At 39.6% G+C, this 23,429-nt stretch overlaps 1 protein-coding gene across 1 annotated transcript in view; it reads left to right on the top strand.

The window, feature by feature from the left end:
* TAFA2 (TAFA chemokine like family member 2) overlaps positions 1-23,429 on the top strand; it is a 443,544-nt gene that overhangs the window by 25,563 nt on the left and 394,552 nt on the right. The window lies entirely within an intron of this gene.

Raw genomic sequence — 23,429 nt, 5'->3', positions numbered from 1 at the left:
TTTCCTCAAAGAGATGGTCTAAAGTACTCACCCAGTGTGAGGCTAATGCCTTAATGTAAGAGTCACCTGACTTAAAAATATCTCTACTTAGAATTACAGTGATGACTCTGGACTCGAACATATAGTGTCCTTTGGTGTTTTAAAAAGGGATAGCAATTATTTTAGGCCTCGAGGGTACCGTTAAGTCTTGCCCTGGGATCCCTGAGACTGCAGTTTTCTCTTCTGGTTTCCATAAATCACTGGCAAAACAAGACAGTTATGGTTCATGTATAGGAGTTAGAGAGCCATACAAGCTATGCATTGTTTTAAATTTTAATTTACTTTTTTTTAGATATGTGCTTATATTGTAAGCTCATTTTCATTATACATCTCAGACTCATTTCTACTATATAAATCTTATCTATTATAAATAGAATATATTAATAAAAACATTTATTTAAAAAACCTAGTATTTATTTAAAAACATCTATTTCTTGTGCTGTTTTCTAATTTACCACTCATCTGGTTAGCTTCATTCTTTATTATAGTCCACATACACTTATAAAACTTTTACTAAATGCATATTTAAGGCACAGAAAACCCTGCAAAGCTAACACACTAATACTTGTAGTGCAGGTAATGATTAATTTACAAATGGTCTGTGTGGTGATTTGAGAAATATCTCAGTGTATCAAATAGTTCATAGACTTTGGAACTAGACAACTAAGACTGGAGTTTTAGCTCTCTTGCCTTACTAGCTGTATGATAGTGTCCAAATCACCCAGCTACCACAAAACCTAAAGCTTTGGAGTTCCCATGCTCTGGGTACATGAGGAGGGAAGGAGAAGGTAACACAGAAGGAGTAACTAGAGAGCTAGGAGTTGGGTTGACGTGGTACCCCTCAGGTAGAGGTGATGGTGGTAAATGTAGCAGCAGAGAGGCTAACCGGAGATGAGACAAAGAATATGAGAAAAAGGCGGTCCATTCTGAAATCACAAGTTCAGAACAGGAACCAAGATGGCTTTCTACCTGGAGATAAGTGAGGCTTGGCTCTTCTCTGTGAAGATATTTTATATGACAAAGCAGCTCATTATAATTGATAAAAATATTTTCCCCGAAGTATTGGGAAACAGTAATAGACTTTTTGGGGGCTTGTGTTCTCACTGTAGCTCTGCCACTAGTGAGCTTTGTTCGTAATCTTGGGCAAATCATTTGATTTCCCCGGGCCTTGTCTGTAAAATAAACTGTTGGGTGAGGACAAGGGTGTATGATTACAACTGTTAATAGTCACTAATCGTCTATTAAATTGCCAGCTATTTTTTATTGAGTGCCTGGTGCTTGGCCATGTGCTAATTACTTTATACCTATTCTTTTATTGATGTGATATTTGACGTTGCTTTTATCTAGAATTTCATAATTTAAATAGGAATGTTCAGAAGCATGCACAGTGGAAACTACTCTGAATTAACTGAGATTATGTCTAATTTTTTTTCTGATTACTTTTTCTGATTTCCAATTGATTAATGACTGGATGGATTTAAAAAAATGATGATTTTAAAACTTGAGTGAATCATGTGTGTATTAATGTATAAGACCTGACCCATGGCTAAATTTTAAAGTTATGGATTCCCATGGGAAGCAGCACTTGTATTTTTAGGCATGTCCCTCTCACAAAGGTCAGACATGCTCAATAAGAAACTGAATGACAGTAGTCTAACCAGGCGGCACCTGGGAAAGTGACCGTGGCACAGCTCTTCCAACAAAGGCGCCATTGTGGTGATACTTATGAGTCGACTTTGCAAAGACCATCATCCAGGTGGGCTCTGTTGCTTCTACTTTTCACTTGTTCTCCTTCATTCTTTTCTCCTTGGTTACCCTAAAAAAATTGCTCAGATAGATGATTCCATACTTATTGTTTTCTTACAGTCCTCCTTAAACTGCAGACATTTGAAGTTATTACACGGCTGATACTCTCTTTCTGGGGAATCTGGACTCTGAGTCCTGAGAAATGAACATTGTAAGGGAGAAGGAAAGGAGATGATCAAAAGAATAGAGAGTTTCTGCATTAGATTTCAGTGTCCGCCAATTGCCAGTACCATCTTCGTGACCAATCATCAACATCCGAACCTGTAGAGAACTTTAATGAGCTTATTTGAGCCAAACTGGTGGCAAAAAAAGAACTAAATGAAGTATTTCTTTAAAAAGAACTCAGTGCCTCAATAAGTCTACCTAGCTTTTGTCCTCAAGTTCCAGCACATTGATGTCTTGAGTATAAAAATGTATCTTAAGTTCTTTAGGAACAAGATAGATGTTCTCAGGTTTGAGAGAGAGAATTGTTAAAAAACCAAGTGAAACTTTGGCTGCCCTTCAAAAACCTCAAGTTTACCAGATCACAGATCAATGGACTCAGTTTTTACTGAAACTTCTGAGAGCCAATACGGAAGGATCCATGGCATGAGCACAGATGTTCTTTGAACTGTGCTTGTGAAAAACAAATCAAATATGAGATTTCTTGTTCCACTTTCTTTGATTGCCTGAAATAAGGCTATTCATAACATTTTTTATTTTCTCTGCTTTCCAAAAATAAATTAAATCTCAGCTCCTCTTATAGAAACATCTGTTGAAGTGAAAATTCTTTTAATGAAGTCATGGTAAAGAGTTAAAATGCAAACTTCTCCCCCATTCCTCCTTGTTCCAGTCCGTGTGTTTTTAATATACCCATAAAAAGAAATATGACATGTTAATACAAATGATTATTGCTGATGTCCATTTCTCACTTGCCCAGCTTTTTGCAGATCCACTACAATTATGTTAGGCCACTGAGAGATTTACATTCCTTGGAAAACAAACAAATATATTTGCCTTACTTAAATAACAGCCTCTCTCTAACAACATCTGTCTTTGAAAGCAGATTTTACAAATGAAAGAGGACATTCTGTGGGTTCTTACATTTCCGTGATTGCTCACTTGGTTTCAACAAATCATCTTTAAATAGGCGAGACACCTCCCTGAAGATGAGAAGGAAGGTCAAAATGAAACTAGAACCACTGTCCTTAGCCACTGTGTGCATCAGCATCAGAAAAATGACAGCAATGATTGCTTCTGGCCCCGAAGTTGAGGAGTGGAGAACAGAAAAATGGTTGTTTTATTTGTTGTATTTTATTTTAAAAAATATTTTATTAAAACATTTTAAACAATTTATTTATTTTTAGAGGGGAAAGGAGGGAGAAAGGGAGAGAAAGATCAATGTGTAGTTGCTTTTCATGCACCCCCTACTGAGGACCTGGCCTGCCACCCAGGCATGTGCCCTGACGGGGAATTGAATTAGCAACCCTTTGCCTTATAGGCCGGCACTCAATCCATTGAGCCACACCCGCCAGGGCAAAAAAGCAGTTCTTTTAAATAGTCATGCCATCTTAATAACACCCCAATCTGCTGTTAGCTGGTATGGAGATAAAATAGATAATTGTGGTCAGATAAAAGACCATCTCCTAAGAAGTACAAGAAGATGTGATTCATGTTTTCTACTCATGTTTAGAGATTTGAGTGGAATGGAGGCTCTTGTGTACAGCATTGGAAAGGAGGGTGTAGCACTGAGCACACTCATTCATTTTTTCATGAAAGATCCTTGATAATTCATATATGTTGCTCCATTCAGAGACAAGCTAGGTAGCATTTTAACCATCTTTTTAAATATTTTAAACTGTTTTGTCTAGCATTGAGATATCTGCACTATTGTCCTCACTTCCATTACTGGCTCTGTCTTTCAAGCCCCTACACAGGCTGGACATTTTAATGGGATTAGACGTCTCAGTTTTCTTCACTCTTTGTTTCTCCTTCCCTGTGCTTTGTTCAACCTGTGTTTTCTATTGAAATGCCATTTTTTAAATTTCCATCTTTGGAGAAATCTTCCTCTTTCTTGGACCTTATAAAAGCAGGGCGCTTTTTTTGGTATAATGCCACATAGATTCATGTAGTCGGTGTAGAATTCTGTTAGTTGACACCTAAATTCCTTTCAAATGATTAGATTTCATTATTTATAACTTCAGAGACCAAGGAGGAATCCCAGCCAGAGGCACAAGCCAAATTTGCTGGGATAAGAGACAGGCTGCAATGGACAGGGCATTCCAGTGCCCATAGTTCACTCAGCATACTGTTGAGGAAATGTAATTAAAAACAACATCTCCTCTCAACAAACAAGAGAAAGAAAACAGTTTTGTTACTGAACGAGCATTAAATCAGAATTTAAAGTGCATCACGGGCAATCTGCAAAGATAGAAAGAGATCTCACTCTTGTGAGATAGCCAAGCAGATAGCAAATCACTGTGTGCATCTCCTCCAGATAAATGGTAACTAGTCTTACAAGTAAGAGGACTTGACAGCACCACTTGTCCACATGGTTCATCCTGTATTCACCTGGAATTGGGGTGAGCATCTGTGTTAGCTAATTGGCTATATTCGGAGGGGAAATAAACTTCTCATCTTCTTGACAGGAGGTGGTTTTCCAGCTTGACATATGGCTCCCACCAAATGTGCTTCCTGCCTTCTCCCACACTCTGGGAGAAAGGGCACGCTCTGTTCCTTGATATCAGTTAACATTTCAGGGAGAGGGCTCCCAGGTACTTGACAATGGTAGGTACTCCTGGATGGTAAAGCCAGCAAGAGGCGTATGTAGCTTTTAAAAGAGTTCTATGCACTGGGCCCGGCAGAAGTAATACCATTGAGTGTGGTTGGTAGGGTCCCTGAGTGTCTCTCACGAGATGGACAGCAGTTTGAACATTTCCCCTGAAACATCATATGGTGTGCCTGAGTGTGATATTGTTATGTTATGGAATCACATGCTTATGATTTTGCAATACAAGATTTTTATGTAATAAAAGGGGCATTATTTGTGCTAAACCTTGTATTTTGAAGAGACAAAAAGAAGTTGCAATGACAAGGTTTCTTAAGTAAATAAGAAAAGGATGGTGTGGGGGGGAAGATGTCTCTCCCCTTATTTTCTTCTATTTTTTTATAATTCAAAGATTTAAAACTTTGTTTAATTTACAGAAGAGTTATCCTTTGATTATTCTATTGCTGTATATACACATTCAGACATTCTTCATTCACAAGTAATTTTCTTTTCCAGTATACCTGGAAAAGAATGCTTTCCAGTATGCTTTTTTTTCTTTTATACCTGAGAATGTTGAATTTTTTTATTGTGGTAAAATATACAAATCATTAAACTTACTACCTTAACCATTTTAAAGGGTACAATTCAACGGTATCAAGTGTATTCATATCACCACCATTCATCTCCAGAATTGTTTTTTCATCTTGTGAAACTGAAATTCTGTACCTATTAAATACTAATTCCCATAATCCCTGCCTCCTAGCCCCTGAAACCCACCATTCCGCTTTCTCTTTTTCCTTCTCCCTTTTCTTTTTTTAAGTCTTCAGTTTCTCCCCATGGCCCAGATCCTGGTAACAACTATTCCACATTCTGTTCTATGAGTTTGGTGCATATATATATATATATATATATATAATTCACATTCCACATATGAGCATATATATGTCATATTCATAATCTCTATATAAGTAAGATCATGCAGCAATTTTCTTTCTCTGATTTATTTCACTTAGCATGATGCCCTCCAAACTTATCCATGTTATCACAAAAGGCAGAATTTTTTTCTTCCTTAAGGCTGAATAATATTCCATTGTGTGTGTATATGTGTATATGTACAATCTATATTTTCTCCATCCTTCCATCCCACATTTTCTTTATCCCTTTATCTATCAATGAACACTTAGGTTGTTTCCACAGCTTGACTGTTTTAAATAATACTGCAATGAGTGTGGGAGTACAGATATCTCTTTGAGATAGTGATTAAGGCTCTTATTTCAAATTTTTAGTTTCCCCTACAATATCACCCTGAGCACAAAAAGACACACTTTAGACCCCTTTCACAGTTGAGTAAGGGACACAGAATGGGTTAGGGTCACACCTACAAGAGACAGACCTGCTTCCCTACTTGTTCATGAACACTTGCAGCTGGTCATACCGAATATGTCAGAAACTGGCAGTAAGAACTTACAGCTTTCTCTTAAGACGCATTGCTTTCTGTCGTGTGTTAGAGCTACTCATGTGCATGCCTCATCTCCTTTGTATGACTTGAAGCCCACGGATGGTAGGGAGAAAACAATTTCTTATTTTTGAACTCATTTATGTTTAGTAATATCTATGTATGTGTATGTAAGGCTAGGGGTACAGAGATGAATATGGAGAAATCATAATTTATTAGAAGACACCCAGTAATTGCAATGCAACTGGCCAAGGCTTTTAAGAGAAGTATGAAAAAATGTTCTGAGACCTCAAAGGAAAGAATGAGTTATTCTGGAAAGATTCTTTTAGGAGTTGTGATCATTAATTTTATGTGTCAATTTTAAGTGAGCCATGGGTACCCAAATTAAGCATTGTTTCTGGGTGTGTCTGTGATGGTTTTTCTAGGTGAGATTAGCATTTGAATCTGTACTCATAAAGTGTGTTGCCCTCTCCTGTGTGGGTGGGGTGGGCATTATCCAGTCTTGGGACCTGAACAGAACAAAAGGCAGAGGAAGGAGGAATTTGAACCCCTGCCTTTTCCTGCCTCACTGCTCGATCACTTGATCTAGAACATAACATCTCCTGCTGTCAGACTGGGATTTATCTCATTGGCTCCACTAGTTCTCAGGCCTTTGGACCGGCCCAAATTATACCAATGGCATTCCTGGAATTCCTGGGTCTCCAGTTTGCAGCTTGCGTAGATCATGGGACTTCTCAGCCTTCATGATTGTGGAAGCCAATTCATCTATTAAATTGCCAGCTATTAAATCTCCTTTTATGCCCTAAAAGGACAAATCCCCTTTTATATTCTATTGGTTCTGTTTCTCTGGAGCACGGTGACTAATCTAGGAGGGTACATTGAACCTTGGTAGAAATCGCTATAGGCTGCCTACAAGCACACTCAGACATAATGACTTTCTTGTACTTAATCATCTTCTGGGTTCATAGTGCTAGTAGGAGAGAAAAAAAGACCAAGAGAGACCCTGGTGGGGGAAAAGACATTGCAGGGTTGAGATCCCAAAGGATTTTCAAAAGGAACATTAGATACAACCTCAATACCAACAGCTTTGCTTTTCTGAGTGCTAAAAACACAGGACTTGTTTCAGACCTGGCACACACAGGTTGTTTGGTACTTATTTCTTGGACTGAATGATGCAGGGAAGGATGGAGAGGTGGTGATAGGAAAAGCTTGATAGGCAAGGGGTGAGAGGCACAGAACTCCCCGGCAGGCATCCCAGGAGTGCAGAACAGTGGAAGCTAAGAGCATCCAACACTGTCTCTCTCTATTACTATCCTTTGATCACACTGGGCTTAGCTCAAAAGCTGGGATTTGATAGCAAATGCAAGCATTCAGATTCCACCATAAAATATTTATGGTTGCTTTCTATTAAAACAACTTGGAGTCTCACACTCAGAGGAGCAGACTGTTCCTTTTAAAAGATGTCCTTCAGAGTTGTAATTCCTGGTTGGGGAAAATGCATCTTACAAGATAACTCAAGAGTTTTATGATTTTCAGTGATTCACCATAGTCTACCCTGTTTATGGTGGCAGTTCAGCTGGTAGCTTGAATATTTTTTATTAATGGCTATCACATCGAATGTTAGTGTCTTCAGAATTATTAAAATCCTTTGCTTGGTTGTTTTGTTTCTTTTTTATTCATCCTCAATCCCACTTTTTGGTGAATGATTGACTATAGCACCATATGGGCCAATATGTTAAGGAAACAAGTTGAGCATTAAAAGTGTCTTTTATCCACATATAACACATTTAAAGAAACAGAGGCATTCTTCAGTGCTATGTCAAATTACACTGTGAGACAGGAAGAAATTATATTTCTTCTGTAATGAATCTTTTGACAGCCTGAACTCTAACAATTTCTTTTAGAATTCCATATTGAATTAAGAATTCAGTTGTCATACCTGTATAATGTGTAAAGTTATTACCTTTTACTTTTAAACTGTAGTATTCAATTAAAGATGAACATCTCCTTTTTCTTGCATTAAATGCATTGAATGAGGAATCTCATGTGTCTCTCACAATGCCTTTTCCTTTTCATTTGTTCTCGGTCTTTAGACTGTGTTTGGAGTCATGTGAACCTTGTTGAAGTGATGGAGGCAATGAAGGAGATGTACTTTCTGTTTTGCTTCTATTTTTAAAATGTACTTTATTGGTTATGTTATTACAGTTGTCCCAATTTTCCCCTCTCTGCCCCCCTCTGCCCAGTACCCACATTCCCTCTAGCAATCCCCTCTTAATTCGTGCCCATGGGTCATACATATAAGTTCTTTGGCTTCTACATTTCCTATACTATACTTACCCTCCCCCTGTCTGTTTTGTACCTACCAATTATGCTTCTTATTCCCTGTACCTTTCCCCCCATTCTTCCCCTCTTCCCTCCCAGCTGATAACCCTCCAGGTGATCTCCATACCTATGATTCTGTTCCTGTTCTGCTTGTTTGCATGGTTTGTTTTTTTAGATTCAGTTGTTGATAGTTGTGAATGTGTTGTGATTCTAATGTTCATCATTTTGATCTTTTTCTTAAATAAGTCCTTTTAATATTTCATATAATAGTGGCTTGGTGATGATGAACTCCTTTAGCTTTACCTTCTCTGGGAAGCACTTTACCTGCCCTTCCATTCTAAATGACAGCTTTGCTGGATAGAGTAATCTTGGATGTAGGTCCTTGCCTTTCATCACTTTAAATACTTCTTGCCAGTCCTCTCTGGCCTGCACAATTTCTTTTGAGAAATCAAAAGAAATTGCTGACAGATTTATGGGAACTCCTTTGTAGGTAACTCTCCGCTTTTCTCTTGCAGCATTTAACATTCTTTATCTTTAGTCTTCGGCATTTTAATTATGATGTGCCTTGGTGTTGTCCTCTTTGGGTCCAACTTGTTTGGGGTTCTTTGTGTTTTCCAGATTTGTATGTCTTTCCTTTGGCAAATTAGGGAAGTTTTCTTTCACTCATTTTTCAAGTAAGTTTTCAATTTCTAGCCCTTTCTCTTCTCCTTCTGGCATCTTTATGATTTGGATGTTGGCACTTTTGAAGATGTCCCAGAGGCTTGTTATTCTCTCCTCATTTTTTTGAATTCTTTTTTCTTCTTACTGTTCTGATTGAATTTTTTCTTTCTAACATTTCAAATTGTTGATTTGATTCTGTTTCATTCCCTCCACTATGGTTCCCTGTAGATTTTTCTTTACTTCATTTAATGTAACCTTCACTTCTGCCTGGGTCTTTTTTATGCTGTTACCATACTTAATGAATTCTTTGAGCATCCTGATAACCAGTGTTTTGAACTCTGCATCTGATAGGTTGGTTATCTTCGTTTCATTTAAATCTTTTTCTGGAGTTTTGTTCTGTTCTTTCATTTGGGCCATATTTCTTTGTCTCCTCAATTTGGCAGCCTCCCTGTGTTTGTTTCTGTGTATTAGGTAGAGCTGCTTTGACACCCTGTCTTAGTAGCATGGCCTATTAGAGAAGAGAAGGCCTGAAAATTGTGTGGGGCAGAGCCTTATGTGATTGCCAGGGTGGGGCAACCCGTTTCATTGCTTTGTGGCTCTATGTGGGGGGGGGGGGGGCGGGGTGAGGCTTAGAGAGGGAACAGTGCTGCTTCCTGGCTTCTGAAGGTTTGCCTGGGAGGAAGCTGCCTCCAGGCACTTTCCCTGTTGTCAGTCACTTCACTTTCTCCCCATATGCTGCTTGTGCCCTTCCAGTTGTTATCTTGGTATTGAATCCTAGAGGAGGTGTTTGTACATAAGTTTCAGTTGCATGTGGGCCCTTTAAGAGGAGACTCCTGATAATCCAGCAGTTTTTTCCACCCCCTTCAACCCCCAAATGCTACTGGTTTTTATAGCCAGAAATTATGGGAATTTATCTTCCTTGTTCTGGAACCCTAGGCTACTGGGTGGTCTGGTTTGGGGCTGGAATCCCTCGCCTCCAAGGTATTGCTCCCCATTTTTATCCACCATACATAAATGTGGGGCCATCCATTCTGCCAACTCTGCACCACTTCTGCTACCCCAGGCCTCTGTGCACCTCTCCACCTCTCTCTGCATCTCTGCCCTTCCTACCCATCTGGAGGAATGTGATTTCTTTAAATCCTTGGTTGTCAGACTTCTACACAGCTTTATTATCTGATGGTTCTTGGTGATATTTGTTGTGTAGTTTAGTTGTAATTTTGTCTGTAGTTGTGTGAAACAGTGAAGCATGTTTACCTACTCCTCCATCTTGACCAGAAGTCTAGTTTTTAAAACCAGAAGTTTGCTTTTAACTAGATATCTTACCTTTAACATCTTGTCTCAGAAACGAAATGACTATTCTCCCAAGAATAGTCATTTGTTGTTAAAAAAAGAAACGTCCAAAATAAGGTGTTCTATTATCCCAGTCACTTCTTCATAATTGTGCTGGGTAGGAAGGAACTGGATCGGAAGAACAGAGACCTTTGTCTAAGATGTGAGATGCAGATATAAGGGGACACAGCAATCTAAGAGTCTTCAGTCTAAGGAATTTAACTTAGAAATCCAAGAAGATTTACTTTTTACTTTGTTCCCATGGAGAGTTGACAGTCTCTGGAAAAATATGTCCTTATGTGCTCATAAATTGTGAGGAACTCACCAGAAGAATGTCTAGGTTAGCTCTTTACTTGTTTCCTTGAGGTAATTAGAATCCTTCTCTCAGCACACTAATACAGTTAGAATATTTTAATGAAATATGTGAAGAAAATTTACATTTATGGTTTGAGATACTGCCTACTATGCATACCTGTGTATAGCAGCTTAGTCCTTTCCAAGTGTCTTTGGTACTTTTCATATTTACAGATTAAATATAAAGTTTGAATTAATGCAATTCAGCTAATTGAGATCTACTATGTGTCAGATTCTGCCTGTTTGGATTATAGTAATTATAAAATACTGCTTGTAGCTTAAATAACTTATTTAGGATAAACCTTAAAAGTGTTGATTTTTTTCCAGAAAAGTTTATAGGGAATACATTTTAATCCATCAGACCATCAGAGCTACCATATATATTTTTCACTCAACAAACACTCATGGAGCACTTGCTTTGTGATGAACCCTGTTCAGGGTACTGGAGACAGAGCAATAAACAAGACAGTCCATGTTCCTGCTTTTGTGGAGCTTATATTCTAGTCTAGTGGGAAGGCACAGGAGAAACAATGAAATATGTCAGGTAATTGTAAATGCAATGAAGAAATGAAAGCAAGGTGATGTGACTTTAAAGGTGAGTGACTTTTAAGGTCAGGATGTTCAGAGAAGGCATCTCTATGGAGGTGACATTTGAATCAGCACCAGAATAGTGGGGAGGCAGCCATGGGAAAAACTGGGGAGGTGACAGCTAGTGCAAGCACCCTGGGAAGAGAGTGAGTTGGTGAGTTGATTCAGGGAAGCAGAGGTGTAATGATAGAAGTCAAGGGCAGGACTTGGCCACAGGGGTCTTCTTGGCCATGGTAAAGGTGTAGGTAGATTTAACTTTAGGTAAATGGAAGGTATTTTCTGAGGCTTTCCAAATAATTGGCTCCTTAGCATCACTGTTTTAATGTCTCTCTCTGCTCTAATATTCAACAAAAAGCAAGTTACTGTGCTAACTGCTTCTTCACGAGGCACAGTTATTATGTTGTCACTGAGACAGAATATTTTCCTGATTCCTCTTTCTTGAGTTGACTTTTTAATTAAAAAAAAACCCTTCTTTTTCCAAACTACTTATAGGATATGAAAAAAATTCACAGACTCTTGAGCGAAAAAAAAAGTGTCTATTTTATGTTCTTGACTACTGAACATAAAATTTTAAAATATGTGCTTAAAAATTTTTACAGTTCTTTCCATTTATTTTTTGAAGAAAAGCATAGTATTTCAAGGCATTTTAATTCAAAAACTACATGATTACCATTTTATTTTACCACATGTAAATAAGGTAAAGTCATATATATCCCATGTTAAGGAAATAAATAGTAAAAAGCTTTTATAATTTGCCTTAATATTATAAGTCATAATTGACTCACATGTTTTAAATTTATATTGTCTCAAATATACAAGAGGAAGAAACTCATTCCTCCTGTTTACTTCAGGGTATGTGTGCATGTGTGTGTGGTGAGCAAACTAACATAGTTTATATTAGGTAATATAGCCATCCATTGGTTAAACTATAATATATATTTTAATCTCAAGGTCTTTTTTCCATGATACTGTATGTGTGTGAAGATAGTATAACATTAATTGCACTTAAAAATCAAGATTATTTAGCTTTATGGTTAACAAAACACTTTCAAATGAGCTACATCATATAATCCTTATCACCTACTCTTTGAGAATATTGAGGGATGCGTTGCTAGTTACATATTCATCCTGTTTTCCTTTTCTTCACTAACATAACCCCGATTTTGACTGGACTGGCAATGTGTCCTGCTTTAAAAAAACCCTATGTTTTCTAACTGCCCTCTCCGTCAGTGGCATGTGCCACCACTCTAGTTAATGAACTACAAACACAAGTCTTACTTGGGTCTAGAGAGCTTTGTCTCTTCCAATAAAGTCTCTGCCCCGTTCACCTGTTCCCCTTCCTCCTTTTATCGCAGACATAATCATCAGAGCTGTCACAGGTTTCTTGGGACCAATGGAAAGGCCAAGAGAACCCTAGTGACCATGTCCCTGACATTGTGAAAACAAATAACCGCCGCAGTTTCTCTGCATGTACTATATTACTAATAAAACTATATTACCAGTATTCTCACGTTAGAGTTTCAGGGACTAAGGGCACGCAGCCCCAATTGGCAGTCTTGGGATTAAACATTAGTCTTTATACTCTAACACAGACTCTTTTTCACGATGCTTTGTTGTCAAATTAGAAACCTTGTCTAATTAGATGAGTATATTTTCTGGACGAGAGACTAACGTTCTTCTTTACCTGATACAATGAGGGGATGTAATCGCCTGGGGTCAGTGTGCCAAACATATGCAGCGATAGCGGGTGAATCTGTTTCTGCTGTAGTCGCCCCTCTGCTTTGGACAGCTACCACCCGCCACCTGTCTGAAGGACCAGTTGCCCGTCTGAGGACCCTTTACCTTCAAACTCACCTTTCTAATTGAAATTGTAGAAATTAGTGGCTGTCTGCATGCATTGTACATCAAATTATTGAATACCAAAGAAATATTAATAGATTATTACTACAGTATATGTTATTAGCATCTCTCCTTGGTTTGTCTGGATAGACATCAGTATATCATGGCACTTCGGCGGTTTTTGCCCTACAACAAGGTTTCCATACATTCTTGGAGCTTGATTAAAATTAAAACATGAATATTTTCTGGAGAACTGGCTCTATTGTAATATAGTTTGACACTTCAATGACCTTTAAGTCTGTATCTTTGGAGCCACAATTATGCTGTTGATTTGGGCAAAAGTAATTACCCATGCAAGTAGCTGCAGCTGTGTACAAATAGCCTAAAATTATGCACTGGCCCTGTCAGAGCTCCATGTCTCACTTCTGTAGGAGAGGAGCCCTGGATTTAAGGATAAATCCACACAGACCTTTACATAGAAGATGAGTTATTGTGCCAAGGAGAACATGGTCAGAATGTTCATATCTGTCCTTCATTTCCAGGTTAGACAATTTTGGATTCCAAGTTTTCAGAGAACTTAAGGCCTCTTTATGCCAGAGGCAATCAGCAAATGAGTACATAAACTCTTGAAACAGTGAATAGTTAGTTACATTTTATTGCCATCATTTGGGTGAAGAGTGAATTCTTGAGTTTGAGGAGCGTCCATGTGCCTCGCCTTCCTGGGGATCTTCTGACTCCTACACTTACACAGATTACCTGTGTCAGGCACTGACATCAGTTCACCTTTTCCCAGTAGTTTGCAGCAAATCATATTCAGTTTAAGTCTTTCCTGTTCTTTATTCTCTGTGTATACAAATCAGTAATCTGAGAATGTGAGTGTCATTAAAAATGCTCTCTAATGAGTGTGTGGCAGGAAAAACCTTCCAGATGTCATCTCCTTCCCCTGCAGATGCACTCGACTGCAGGTACAGGTGTCTGTGCATTTTCCAAAGCAGGATCATTCTGCTGTGTGTTTCACCAATAGGCCTGCTGTTCCAGAGGAATGTACTAAATCAGAAACGTCTGCTTTATTGAAAATATTTTGCACTGCAGCCTTGCATTGTGTTTTCTATTTCTCTCTAGAACCATAAACATCTTAAAGGCTAACATCACTTTGTTTCACTTGTTCACTGGCTAACTCCAAATGAAACATAACTGAAGAATTTATTTCTTGAGTCTTGTTAGTATTCCTAACTCTATAAATACACTTCTCTAAATAATAGTCTATTCTAATGTATGGCATAGAAGCCCCGTTGGGCTCAAGGGTGTGGAGAAATAGAGATTTCTACTCTATGTACAAGATACACAAATCTGCAAGAGAAAGAAATTAGCTTACTAACACTTTTATGGCTAGAAAAGTGAAAAACTGCAGTCAAAATCGGAGTAAACTGGGCAAAGAATTTTCCTCTTCAAGGCAATATATAATTGCATTACGAAATTCCTGCTAATGTCTTGCCATAAAGTGTCAGGTCTTTTGTACATGACACTAAGTATCTATACACATATCAGATATTGCAAACGGGACATATATAATGTCATTCTGGGTGATCTTCTGCATTTAAAGTAAGGAAGACCTTCCTTTTTATAGAGGGCACATTTTAGGCTTCTCTGCTTCTCTCTAAAATCCAGGAACACTATTTTTCTCTGTAGAGGCTTTCAGTTAAGGACTAAACTGCAAGAAGCGGTAAGAAGGATGCACTGATGGGTGGAGGACAGTCACCGGGCACTGCCTTCAACGCTGGCTCATGGGTCTGCGGTGTGCTTCATGGAGGCACTGTGGAAGGGTGCTGATTGGCTGCCAACCCTTGGACCTTGGTTTGCTAAGGGTGAGTTTGTAAAGGGTAAAAAGAATACCTTTCCTGCCTAAAGGAAGGAGGCCCATCTGTATCTCAGGGCAACTCCTGGAGCCCCTCTGGCTTTAGGAGTCAGATTTTGGGCACATTTGAAACCACAAATTGGAAAATGCAAATCAGTCCTCCCCTCTCCCTTTGGTGGTAGTGGTGACCTGAATGTGAACAAACCTGTGAAATAAAGTGAATAATCTACATGGTGGTTATACTAGATCCCAGAAGGGTAACAGGTAAGTGGAGCTGCAGGTGAAAGCATGCAAGGCCCCTGGGACTTGAGTGTGCCTATTTTAGTCTGGGAGTGGGTTACCCAATTCTGTGTCCCCCCATATACCCACATGGGGGGGGGACACAGAATTTGGGCAAGTTCCATTTTCTTTGAGACAAACGACCTCTGACTTGCAACTTTAAAAAATTTTTATTTTGAAGGCAATCTCTGTGGTGTGGCAATTAATATTTTTGAGTACACGAGTGACCGGATCGGCCTACCAGAAAAATTAATCTTATGATTGTGGGGTGGGTTTGGAGAGAGGGTCAGTCTGTAAAGTGATTTATTTAGACGGCTAAGTGAGAAGAATATAATGTTTTCTGCCTCTCTAGGCAAATTTAAATCAATGGTTTCTCCTTCCAGAACATACTAATTCAATTCATTTATTTACCCATAATACCATATCTGTTTTCAAAAACAAACATAAGACAGGTTAGAAATAAACATAGATATACAGAGAGATCATGAAAATTAAAAAAAAAAGAACACGAGGAATTTAACTGAGGTCTCTTCTAGGAAAAGTACCATGTTTTAGTAAGCTTGGTGTGTACATACTACAGGGCTTGGCATGGAAGTACTCAATGGATGTTGTCTGAATTTAATAGAGAGTGGGTGATAATTGATAATTGGGTTAGAAAACAGAGCATCTTGCATATAGGTCCTTTCCCCCAACCTTGTGCCTTTGAACACCAAATTTAACTTTCAGTTTACTAGCAGCTAAAAGCAAAACTAAATTACAAGTTCCTTGGCATCTTAAACAATGAAAATGTAAAAGATTTTTCTGTCTTTCTAAGGGGGAATTTATTGAATGTATTATTATGTAAGGGGCGTAGGCAATATCTTTCACAAACAAGGCAGAAGTATTTGTAATTGTGGTTCCTTATGTTGACCTCTATGATAAAGACCAAGGCATAATATTAAATTACAGTTTTGTGAAGCCATTTCTATGACTGAGTGACCGTTGAAGGAGGTTATTAAGTGTAGCTGGATACTAAAGAGTGAACCTCAGAAACGACTGTATTTTGGCATAGTTATTAACATACCGTTTTTTTGTGATCATGCTGTTATTGGTAAAAAGTTGAGTTGTTCCTTCAGGTAGCTTTTCTTCTTGTTTGGAAGGGCAGGAGGATATTCAGTTCATCAAGAAATTCATATAGCAAATATTTATTTTTTTGGCAGCGAAACTATTTTTTCCTCATAGAAAATCTTAAGCCTATTATACAAAGCAGATGAAATCCGATCTGCTTTGGTCGATAGTGTGTGAGAGAGAGTGGAGAGAGCCACACTTCCGAATCTCCCACCAACATGAAGCCTTCTGTGAGACCTCTATGTAATCTCAAGGCTCTGCAGAATCTGGTTTTATAACCTCTTTCTAAAAGTGTTAGAAACTTGCTTAGACCAATGTCTTATTCCTGTTCTTTTCCATTTATAGGACCAAATTTCAACTCTCAGGAGCCATTTTCTACACAAGCTGATTCTTCAGAAGTTGTAATAAAGAACTCAAAAGAATATTCCTGGGATTTAATGTCAAGAACACCTAGTGGGTTCATGTGTATTTTTGTCTTTGAATCAAAAGAAATGATAACAAAGGTTGTAAGTCTGTGCTAAGGATCAGGCTGAGGGTGTGTCTATTCTAGCTGAGGTTCATGAATTAGGCATGGTCTAGAAAAGAATCCCAAGTAACTCTGAGATTGTAATATCAGTTCATGGGATTATAGAAAATACGAATTTGGAAGACTCTCAGATTCAGGTGACTAGGTAACTTATGAACAGCTCGATAGGGAAAGCCCAGCATATACACTGATATTAGTTGATCATCTTTTATTGGGGAGGGGGCCATACTGGCATTCGAAGGAATGATTTCTCACTGGATGTGTCAGATAACCATGAAAAGTCCCTCTAACACTAACCACGATCAGTGAGACAACCCTCTACTGTCCCTACATGGCCTCGTGGTCCTATTTTAACAAGGGACGTAGACTTTTCCAAGAGAGAATCACACTCCAGATCTCAGGCTCTGAATAAACAATGGAGTTTTGGAGTTTTAAAGCTCCCAGAAGAAGATAATCAGGTCAGAGTCTGTATTTGATTTTCCTTTTGTTAATCCTGTGACATCTTAAAAATTTTTATTCTCTATCAGATAAATTCTAGAGAACTTTCAGGATGATGGAAAAGGCAGCCCTTTGCCTTTTACAGCCTTGGATCATGCTTCTACATGTAAGAGGATGTTGAGCGTCACTATTTCTTTCATCTGGGATGTAGGGGCTGGATCTCAAAGCTAGGGTCAGGAAGGTTAAGCTTCTCGTTCTTAAGAGAGCCACCGTAGTTGGGACCCAGATGCTTCACTTGGGCCTACGGGGCAGAAGTGTTGCTACCCCCAGCCCTAGCACTCTGCCCGCTCCAGTCTGTAGAGGAAGGTGGGATGGGAGAAGGGGGAGATTTGCAGACACACGGAGTAGCAGCCTTAGGTATGCAGAGCTGTGATGGTAGGAGAATGGTGCCAGGCTGAAATAAGGTACTTCAGCTTCTCAAGGTGGAATGAGAGGGACTCTGAAAAACTTCTTTTAGAGACTGGAGAGCAGGGAGGTGCTTGCAAGGAGGGAGAATGTTACTCCCTGTTAGATTTGACGAAGAGCTTTTTTGTATATCCCTGTGCTTATATTAGTAGAGGAAAGAAAAACGGGAGGGAAATATTAAGGCAGAGAGGAGGCAGACAGGGAATAGCCGTCATTCCCACTATGAGGCATGGCAAAGATGGGAGCATGAATTTCTCGTTGGTCACATAGATATCAAAGAGTAGCTAGGCTTAAGCTGTCTTCCCATACCTCACAGAACAAGAGGCATCCTCCAAGCAAAGGGCTTTGGGCCATACCATTGGTGGCAGGAGTTGAGAGCAGGCCAGCAATGAGGTCAGGCTGGAACTGTACAGTGAGGACACCTTGCAGAGTCAGCTAAGAATTCAGATTAGTGTTTCCTGGGAGTGAGGAGTTGAATAGTGTCTCCAGCTTGGCCATTTGTGGCCATACAGTTGGAGCCACTAGTGCCATACAAGTAAGTGACTCCTGCCCCTTACAACAGAAGAGGTAGAGACCCAGTAGGGGAGGGGAACGTTCCAGAGGGAGACCACTGATGTTCACTCCAAGGTAAAAGAGGAAGATGAGCTAAAGAATACATTTTCTCCACTCCTTGCAGTTTCCTTCTACCACAAACTGAGCAGTGATGGGAGCAGGAAAAGCTCTGAATCTGATAGAAGGTTAGAAATCAGACGGGTCAGCTGTTGCTGCAAAATGAGGTTAAGAAGTTATGGAGCCTGCCCAGGATACTGTTAAATGATCTGCTACACTAGGGAAGGGAGGAGACACTTAGGAGGCTTTGGAGAGAAAGAAAAATTATATTATGTGTATACCCTTCCAAAAAGAGGCTTTTTAACAAACTGGTACATGTAGTTGATGATTTACTAACACTCCCAAGTTAGACATCAAGGCCAAGTCCATGGAGCTGAGGCATAACTACCAGACAGTTTTCTTGTGAAATGAGAATATAGGCCTCCTTGACCAGCTTGTTATGAGAGGACTATGACTTAGTGAAAAACTACCAGCCACGAGCAATGACATCCAGGGACACTGCATGTAGGTGGGGCTCTACTTGGGGGTCTGGGATACTGTTTTAGATGATGCCAGATATTAATGGTATCTCATCTGGGGCTAATCTTAATGTACTTTTCGAATTAAGAAAAAGAAACAAATGTAGGACACCCACCCAGAGATGTAAATCAGTAAAGGATTATTCTTCTGCTTCTTTGTTCTGGGTCTAAAGCAATATCACACATTTATATATTACCACATTGGCAACAGTTCTCTTTGTGAGTTCTTTTTCTTAATTTTCCTAAAAATGTCCAACCAGATTGGGACCTGTTCCTTTTTTTTTTATTTGGTGGGGGAGGAAGAGGGACATTCTTTCATAGGGCATCAGTGATCTTAACTATTTGTTGGACTCTCCTGAACAGAAGTGATTGGCAGGAATAACATCCAATCATGATTACATGCCTCAATAGAGGTGGTTCCAGAGGCAGGCTTCTTTCCACTTTTTAAAAGTAGTAGCAATATCAAACACGAAGCTGGTATAATATTGGACAGAGATGTGTCTTACAGGAGCCTGGCTAGCATCTCATTCTCTCTGTATTAAAATGTATATTCCAGAGAATGACACAGGCCCGTCACTGAAGAACCACAAACAGCAGTCATGATCTGCCAGTTCCATTCGTTTCCCATGGGAGAGGAAAAAATGGTCAATTGTATAGTAAACATAAGGGAACTTTAGAAGTTTAAAGGACAGTTTGACTCAGGGTGTCCAAGAAGCAGATACCATCAAGAGGAGACTTGGTAAATGAGAGTGCGGGGCAGGCGGAGAAAACTGTCATTAAATTATGATGAGATGTGTGGGACTGCTGCTCACAGTGGCTCCAGGCGTGTGCCACCTGCCCAGGCAGCTCCCTTTTACGTAGACCGTGTGCATAGCGCCGGGTGGAGTGGTGCCCTGTGGCGGCTCTAGGGATCTCAACAGATTTTACAGAAGAAAAAAATGTTCTTAGTCCAGTACTTTTGGGCTGGTCAGATTCTTTGAGAAATTCAGCAGGTGAAAAAATTCCCCTATATGGTTTCCTTCTAAGGTCTAAGCTCTGCGTATCGATGATTTGCTTGGTAGAGGTCAGGCATGCCTTTAGTAATACCTGTTTCTTTCCTAAGTAAGTTTGTAAAGCAGTTAGATGGCTTTCTTCAGATGAAAAGTCATGTATGGGAGATTCTTCTACACAAGGGCTTTAGTATTTTGTGGGAGGTCTCGTCTTGGAAGACTGTGGGATTGTATGAGAGGGGAATGGGAGGCAACCCAAAATGGTGTGGCTCTCTCTTGTCGAAAAATGTTATTAGGTACAGTTTTAAACTGAACCTCTTCTTTGGTTGCTTTAACATCAAGAGAATCTGGAAAGACGGATCTAGAGAGATTGTATGGCAAGTGGTCTCTGGGGTTGGAATGCCTGGGGTTAGGTCTCGGCTGAGCCCTTAGTCCCCGTATAACTTGGAACATGTTCCTTGACCTTTTTTGTGTTTCACTTTTTTCTGCTGGGAAATGGAGATAATAGCAGAACCTGTGTACTATGGCTATGATGAGTATTAACGATGTTAATCCGTATGAAGTGGTTAAGACATTGCCAAAAAAACAGTTACAATTCAATAAATCTAAACGATTTAAAAATTATCTCAGGAATTCTGCCTTGACAAAAGGTAGATATGTTTAATTGGCTATCTTTGAGAATCTACCGGAAATGTAAGAGGGATTCTAATAATTTAGTTATAGACTGTTACGGCTTCTTCCGGCAAGTATCCTAGGTCAAACTGAGAATTTTGGTGAATGGTCTAACTTGCGTAGAACTTTTCCTCTACTTCCTTCTCAGCTGCTCTGCAGTCCTGGGTAGTCATGCGTGGGAGGCACTCTGAAGTTTCTTTGTGGAAGGTCTTCAGTTAGGATCGAACTTTTTCTGGAAGCATAACAGTGCCCTTATCGGAAACCTGACCCAGTGAAGTGAAAGGAACTTGGCATTTGGAGACTGAGAGACAAAGTTTGAATTCCTCGCCTGCTACCATCCATTGTGTAACTCTGGGTAATAATAATAGAGCCACCATCTGGCACGGAATGTCCTAGTTGGTGTTCCTATGGTATTTCCAATTCTCCTGACATTTAAGCCTAGTGACTTTCATTTATTCAACAAATCTTAATTGGGGGCCTAGTGTAGGCCAGTGAGAGCACCAGGCTCTGGGAGTTATTACTTTTTCCATTTTACACACACCAGAATTGGCTCGAGTAGGTTAAATAGCTTCCCTAAGATCATAAGCTTATAAAGTGGCAAGTTACTTAAACTTCAAATGCCCCAGTTCCTTCTTTTTATAAAAAGAAAAAAATAATACCAACCATAGCTAGTGCATATTTAGATTAAAATGCCTGTTTGGTTGGGTAATGAGGATAGTTCTAAAGTCTGGCTTTCATGGGCACTCAGTGAGTGCTTGGTGATAACAACAGAAACAACGGTGAAGGCATTTCCGTAGGAAACTTCACTTTACTAATCTTCTAAATGAACAGGATCAGGGGTTAGCATGGCTCTGACAGTCTGTCTGAGCTGACTGAATGTAGTGGTTACTAATGCTTGCCTAGGAATCCCCTTAAGGATATAGTGAAGTTTTGTGCAGAACTAACTATAGAAAATAAGCGATCAGTTTTTCCTGTTTGGGGCACTGCTCTCCTCAAAGTTGCTTTGCTTGCATTATTTTATTTGTATAGTTAAAAAGATTAAAAAAAACCCCAGATAATATAAGGCCAAATCAGAGATTATTCATGGGAAAAAAACAAAACCATGAAAATGCAACACATAGTCAAATTTAGTAAATATCAAAGCAGCAGTCAAAGGATGAGGCCAAGTTTCCTTGTTCCAATGCTGTGGTAGCGCGTCTTCAGTTTATCTGCTAAGTGGGGAGTAGAGGTGTGGAAGATTTCGGGGAAAGGTTCTGAAAGTCGAGGCTGGCTGAGAGCCCATTCACAGTGCTGGAAGCCGGATCCTTCCAGGCAGGCACCAACAACACTGAACCACTTCAGAGAAAAGCATCCTCATTAGCGGAGGTAAGTCAGCCCCGCTGCCTGCAGTGAACCTGGTCAGGCCAAACGGAACACACAGGCCTCAGCCTTCTCTGGATTTTCCATCAGCAGAGATGCTCAGGGGCTTTACACCTGCCTTTTGTGGGTGAGATGAGAAACTTTGTTCATTGTCAAAGGAATGTCAGGCATCGATGATGAAGTTCATGACCGTGGACGATTTATTCAGCTTCTCTGAGACTGTTTTCAAAACTGTAAAACCGGGACGATGAAAACCTACATGAGAAACTGATCACGACCAAACATGGACAGAGGGTTCTTGCCCGGTACCTTCCCATCAGGAGTCCGTCTGTTCTTTCTATAGTCGAGGCTGTTTTCACTCAGCCCCACGTGCTAACTTTTGATCTGGTAGAGCAGTGCCTATAGTCGTTGATTAGCTGGTCCCAAATGTCCTCGTTCCTATAGTGAATAGCCTATTTCTGATATTAGTCATACACAGTCATCAGGGGGAAATTGGTATGCTGGGAACTGGGCACACCAGAAGGGCCTGAGCTCTGGGGAAGCCGTGTTCTGCAGTTGAGGAGGATGTGAAGGAATGGAGAGCTGGACTTTTCCTTCATGTTGGGCAAGAGGAAGTCCCTGGAATTTCTACCACATATTCTTTAACGAAGAAAGCCATCATTCCTATTGCAGCCGCTTCCACACAAAACTGCTTATAATCTGCAGACATCAGCCTGTGGAGGCTGGGATAAAAATTTAATCCCACAAGTAAATAATAGGAAACTGCTAAAATATTTACAGTAAAATCTGCCAACCTCCTAGGACAAATCTCCTCATAAAACACATTTACCCAAGAGCACATCATGCTCTGGGGAAATAAACTACACATCGCTGCTCTGGTATTGTCTTTCTAAACTCTTTATATTAAGAAATACAAATAAACAATAACAAATGACAGTGTCCTTTTTGTCTTTCCTCCTGCTGCTTAAAGGAAAGGAAAACCAATATTTATTGAGTACCCACAATGTAGTGAAAAGGTGATTGGATTTGGGGTTAGGAGACTCTATTTCAGTCCTGGCTCAGTCACCGCATGACCTTGGGCGAGTCACTCAAATCCAAACCTTAATTATCTTGTCTGTGGAATGGCAACATTGGGCTGGATCCATCCCAGTTCTGGTAAGCTTATTATGACTTTTAAGTAATAAGAAAGCTTCTTCCCAAAGTGTTGGGTCCTTAGTCATTTTATGACATGCTTTATGATAAAGCATTTTATCTCATGCTACGTGTCAAGCAATGCTTGTTACTATGATGTATGTCACTGGTATCAACATTGGCTGACGTTTGCCTCTTCTCGTCCCCAACCAAGAGAAAACACATTAATGAATTCTTTCAAATGCTATGTTTGCTTTTTTGTTGAATCAGTGTGTGAACTGTAAAGTAGTAGGCATAATCCGTCATAAAATTTTGTATTTTGTTTTTCCAGTAAGAACAACT

This window comes from Sturnira hondurensis, unplaced genomic scaffold (assembly GCF_014824575.4).
Source record: "Sturnira hondurensis isolate 20B ecotype Veracruz unplaced genomic scaffold, ASM1482457v3 Scaffold0014384, whole genome shotgun sequence".
NCBI classification, from domain to species: domain Eukaryota; kingdom Metazoa; phylum Chordata; class Mammalia; order Chiroptera; family Phyllostomidae; genus Sturnira; species Sturnira hondurensis.
The sequence above is the reverse complement of the archived record's forward strand: the minus strand, read 5'-3'. Positions and strand labels throughout refer to the sequence as shown.